The following is a 6,000-nucleotide window of genomic DNA, read 5'->3' as shown; positions in this document are numbered from 1 at the left end:
TTTCGTAGTATGATTTTCAACGACTTTAAGTGTAATTTACCAGCTCAGCGGCTTCAAACTGCTTTTGGCGATGAAACACCATGCAAAACGACTATTTATAGCTAGTTTGCAGAATTCAAACGCGGTCGTGTGAATCTCAGTGACGAATTTCGTGTCAGAATTCAAACGCGGTCGCCCGTTCACTGCTGTGATCAACAAAAATATCGATGCTGTGCGCTGTATGATCAAAACAGACAGGCATGTGACATACCATGAGATTCGGGCATCTTTAGGTATAGGAATGAGTCAAATACAATCAAAACTACACAAACAATTGGATGTGAAAAAGCTGGGCTCTCGGTGGATCCCACAATTTGACTGAGGGTCAAAAAAGGATCGCGTGACTTGGTGCAATGCCATGCTTACCAGATCCAGAGAAGGGGCATCAAATTTCAAATTTTGGTTGGTTGGGACATAGTAGGTGGAGAAACATGGATTTATAGTTACGATCCCAAAACAAAGCAGCAATCGAGCATATGGGCCTTTCGAGATGAGCCGAAATCAACCAAATTGGCGCGCATGCAAAGTGCCTCTAAGCGGATGATTGCTTCTTTTTTTAAAAACACTGGACACGTGGCTACTGTTGCTTTAGAGAATCGTCGTACCGTGAATAGTGATTGGTACACGACCATTTGTTTGCCGGAATTTATTGACAAACTCCGTAAAATAACCGTAAACGCGTATCATCGTATCATCTTGCACCACGATTATGAAAGTTCATACGTTTCAGAGATTGTCACGGAGGAGTGGCATAAATATTTTCAAAATTGGTTCAGTAGTATGAAAAAGTGCGTTAACGCTAACGGAGAATATTTAGAGAAACAATAAATTCGTTTCTGACCATTTATAGTATTTTTTTCTTATTCATTCTGGAAACTTATAGTACTCCTCACGTATGTATTTTGCAATGTTATTTTTGTAGAAAGAAAATGGTGTAATCCGCAATGGGTACCCGAATAGGATACCTTTTATGGATTACACCTTGTCATTCGCAAAAAAGAAAAATGATTCGTACCTTTTCCGATAATTCTATTTACAAACGAACTGTATTGTCCCGCAGGGCCTGGACTGCCGGAAAGAAGAACACTCTGTATATGCATTGAGATGAAAAAGGACATCCGCTCTGTAAGGTATAAAAATCTTTTTACTACACCGTTGCAATATGTAATGTGAAAAAATATACGACGTATTACGACTTATTATATAGGTTCATATTGTGTTGAAGGAATCAGGGGGCGAATGGCTTTGTGGTTTGGCGCTGTCTTCGGTACAAAACAATAACCTCTTAATTTATGAGGCATCATACGATGAAAATGGTAGGTAGGGTAATATTAAAAAGCGACAAACACAATTTATAACTAGAAAGAACATCGTAAGTTGTATTGTCTCTGAAATACGAAGAACTCTCAACCATATGGTATAGTTTTTGTTACTGTATGGTAAAACTTGTAATTTTTTTTAACTACGGATTTAGCCACTATTAAACGAAATGGGAGACAATTTTCAACAAAGAATCTTAACAAGGCACCAAGTCTGCTAATATCAAATCATCTCACTTGTGTGTCCATAGGGTCTATTCCACTAGTCCCTACTAGCTTTCATCCCTGGTGGGGACAAGTGGACTTTTTTGCACTCTTCCCTACCACATCGTCACTGGTTGGGATAAGTGGAAGAGTGTCGATGACAGGATTGTGTACAATATTGCAATATATTTAATAAAATTGCAATATAATCTCAGTGAAGTCTCATTACAATTAGTAGTTTCAAGAAATCATCGAATCGCCCAAGTCACTATGAAATTTAAAGAAAGCGTGCAAAATATGAAACCTATAAATTTATATAAATGAAAGCAAGCTTTGTTATTTACAGCTCAAGTTGGGCGAGTAGGGCGCCCGTCACCGGCGAAGGAGACTTATTGGCGCGGATTGCGGGTAAGCTCACCATAATTTAAATTGATGAATATGGACGAATTCTCTTTTAAATAATAACCATTGTCTCCGTCACTATTAGAATTACTACATTACATTATTGCACCTAGTATGGTTGTATAAGAAATTGGTAGGTCAATGATAAGAAATGACAAAAGAGAAAAAGATATGCTGTAACAAATAATAAAATGACATAAAAAAGGTGCAATTATTATAAAACACTCCCTAAAAAATTATGTATTTATAAACACTATAGGTACTCACCAAAAGGCCTGTACTACTGTATAATTTTAATAGTAATCGATGTGAAACTTTTACTAAGGAAATGTAGATAATTTGTGATATATACGTCTTCTCGTTTCAAGAATTTTTCTGGCGAAATCGCCATTTTTTTGTATAATTTTTATAATAATACTAAAGTACCGTACATAGTTATTTTTACTTGACATTGGCAAAATCATTGATTATTTCGATGGGGCCATAACATTTAAAAGAAGAAGAAGATAGGAGTAAAGACGAATCAACCAAACGTAAGAATATTGAACGAAAAGGGAATTCGGGAACGATTCAAAATTAAAAAAAAACATGTGGCCAGAAACCAGAAAAGAGGATGAAGAGGTGAGATGAAGGAGGTTAGCGTCGTCACATGGTGACTAGGAATCGACCACTCATCCAGTATGCTTTATGACTGCATATTTACTGTACTGCTACTTCAGCATCAAGTATTGCGACTATTGCAAAATACACGTTTACGCCGATACGCGAGGTGACGCAAGTCGACAAGTGGGTCCAACCCTAATATGGTCCTATTGCTAAAAAGACTACCACATTTCACTAATGAGTATTACAGGTTCGGGATATTAAATGTGAATAATGTCGTATCATAGTTTTAGGTTGAGTTAGACTAAGACCTTGGAGGTCGAATATCTATTCTAGTTAGATCGATTCATAAATATTTGTTAAAAACTACATACTAGTTTACCAGTTTTACTACAGTATTGTTCGTATCTCTGGGCCGGAGAATGCGAATACCAGCTTAATCGACTTGACTCCATCCAATGTAGGACTGTTCGTGTGGTCGACGAGCCCAGTGTCACATACGGTTTGGGGTCCCTTAGTCTACGAAGAGACATGAGCTCTCTGTATATGTTCTGTGTATAACGGGAACTACTCAGAGAAATATTTTCACATTTCCAGCATATCACGACCCGCTAATGGAATCCAGCGGCATATCCTTTATGTCTGTCATATTAAGATCACGTTTGTTCCTTAATCGAACCTGCAAGATTTGGAGTGTATTCCCTCTTTCTCTATCCGCTCACGCGATACATGCAGCCGTAGACGCATTGGTATGCGTCTACGGCTGCAACTAGGCGACTACTACGGCGACTAGGCGTGGTCACCTAGAGGTGCCGGCGATGATTTTATCCGATTTATCGGATATCGAAGTTATATCAGGTAAAAGTACTAATATTAATTGCTATTTCGGTAACTACTCTAGCAAACCATAAAGTTTTTAATGCCTGGGTCTGTCATTTAAAAAAATTAAACAACTGATGGATTTATTCCAATGCCGTAATACTTATATTAAAAAAAAAATACGTCACGACAATCGTGTGTCTTATTGTTTGGGCTGGTGATTTCGGTGTTTACTTATGAAAACATACCGTAAGTAGCGTTTTTTAAGTTTACCCTGAATATAAATGTTTATAAACTATACTTTAAGGAGTAATTTCATGGTAAACGTTAGAACCACACAAACGGAATATTATCATATTTATCCAAGTACACCAAAAATTTCATTAGTGCTTTTTAAGTGCAGGATTTGCGGTGTATTACTGCATTTTATTTGAGACGTTTTTGTTGGTAGTACGGAGGGTGTTTATTTAGCAATGCAGAATAATAATTTTTATTTATAAAAACTTGTATTTAAACTGAATGCTTTTCTAATTTGAGAAACCAAATAGCCGCCATTTTGCGGTAGGAAGAGCGCATCGCGTAAGCGGCTAGTGTTTTCTTTGCGCTATGACCTGGGGTCCTTTAAAATACGAGTAAACAGGGCTCTCAGAATGGCAAAGCATAGGGCGCTCCTTTGGTGTTGCAAATGTCTACGGGCGACGATGACCATATGTCAATAAGTAAGTAGAAAAAGTTTGAAACCTTATGATTAAAAGTAGTACATTTGTCCATGACTGAGACTGAGACCTGGAAGCTCATACAAGAGTGTTGTCTTTATACCTACCATTATTGACTTGTGTTATTTTGACCAATTATGTATCATTTGTTGTTATATCGATTGAACCACGTCCAGACGCTCACGTAGAAAACTGTGTACACAAATGAGATTTAAACAGAGAGTGCCGGTGCGTGCAGTGTTCGGCATCAAACTTTTCGAGACACCTTAGAATGAGGACGGAATACCGAAAACAGAAACCGAACTATTTCAAGTTCGAGACGTAGGGATGGGATACCAGAGCTCAATGTCGTAGGTAGGGTAGGACATATTTGGTAATCAATTGAAATAACAAGTAGAATTTGTATTTTACAATGTAGAAAAACCGATTGTATGCGTGTCGAAATACGTCAAAACTGTATCGTACGTTTAACTTGATTATTTTTAGTAAAAGTACCTATCTATACAACGGAAAAAAGTACATTTTGTAAAAAAATTAAAAACCGTTTTTTAAACACCTGAAAAATATATGCTACCTCGATTTCACGCCGATCACACCACCGCTACCGGTAGAAAAACTATCAGTCGCCGCGGCTAACGTTTTAACGATCCACACAATCTCTAGTAGGGTGACAAACAAATGGTGGGCAAGAAGCGGTTACAGAAGCGTGGAACGTCATGCAGAGTAGATGGATGACACTAGCGCAGGGTCGTGGTGGCTGGTACAAGCTATAAGAGGGCATTATTGACGTGAACAAAACTTCACCCAGAAGTGGGTGAAGTTTTATTTAGTATTATATCACCATCAGACGCGCGAAGAATCCGACACCCAAACCGTCTTTCAACTTCCCCGCTTGCGTTACATACATATAAATTACCGTACCTACATAATATTCAAGGTGGTGTAAACGGCATAACAACAGGGAAATAAGAAAACTGAATGATTTGCAAAAGCAATTTGCTCACAAATTTATGATACAATGCATACTAACTTATTATTATTGGTACAAAGATTGAATAACACACAATACAGATTAGGAATATGTAGATCAGTTGACAAAGGCGGTAGCCACGATGAAACAACCGACACTGGTACGAGTCCTGTCAGATCGAAGGAATTTTTCCATGTATTGTTCGATCTTTATATTACTAATTATAACAAACTAGTGGAGAAATTTCACAAAAATAAATATTCATATATGATATTCATATCATAGTAGTGAAACTGACATTCAATAAAAACTTAAAAATTACAATTATTAGAGCAACATCTCTAGTCAGTCGCATTATGAATGCAAAAAGGTAATAATAGATGAATGATTGAATTTTTTTTATTACGAGGACACAGAGAAACTCATACAACAAGTACAATAAACACATACACAAGTTCCCATACATAAACGCATTTATACACCCGTGGATACCCCCACATCCAAGCATGCACACCAACATATGCAAACACATCCATTTATGTACAAACATTTATTTTTTTATTTATTTTTATCTTAGAGGGTACAAACAGCTTAAGTGCTATTACAATAGAAATTATATTAATAGTAGAAAAGCAAATAGTTCCCTACTGATAAATATTTAAGTAATAAAAATTGACACATTGAAAAACTCAGTACAAAAAATACATAAATACAATTCATTCTACTACAAACAAATACATAATAATATACAAATACATGTTATACAAACAAATTTATATTTATATTTAATAGTACTTGCTACCACTGCTACTTGCACAACTTAAATGTTAAAAAACGAACGCGACAATATATTCCTTGCGGACGCACTGCTAGTATTAAAAAGATCAAGATCAAAAAGGGTTGAAATTTTGTTAAAGTAGCTGCTTGC

General features: G+C 36.6%; 1 protein-coding gene across 1 annotated transcript in view; it reads left to right on the top strand.

The window, feature by feature from the left end:
- Window positions 1-1,152: 1,152 nt before the first annotated feature.
- LOC113226523 (Down syndrome cell adhesion molecule-like protein Dscam2) overlaps window positions 1,153-6,000 on the top strand; it is a 104,714-nt gene continuing 99,866 nt past the window's right edge. Inside the window, exons 1-2 of the mRNA XM_026459171.1 lie at window positions 1,153-1,169; window positions 1,909-1,970. The gene's annotated coding sequence lies outside the window, so the exon portion shown is untranslated. The remainder of the gene's footprint in view (window positions 1,170-1,908; window positions 1,971-6,000) is intronic.

The sequence above is a fragment of the Hyposmocoma kahamanoa genome, unplaced genomic scaffold, assembly GCF_003589595.1.
Source record: "Hyposmocoma kahamanoa isolate Upper Pololo Valley unplaced genomic scaffold, ASM358959v1 192, whole genome shotgun sequence".
In the NCBI taxonomy this organism is placed as follows: Eukaryota; Metazoa; Arthropoda; class Insecta; order Lepidoptera; family Cosmopterigidae; genus Hyposmocoma; species Hyposmocoma kahamanoa.
Note: the sequence above shows the minus strand (reverse complement) of the source record. Positions and strands in the feature narration are given on the sequence as shown.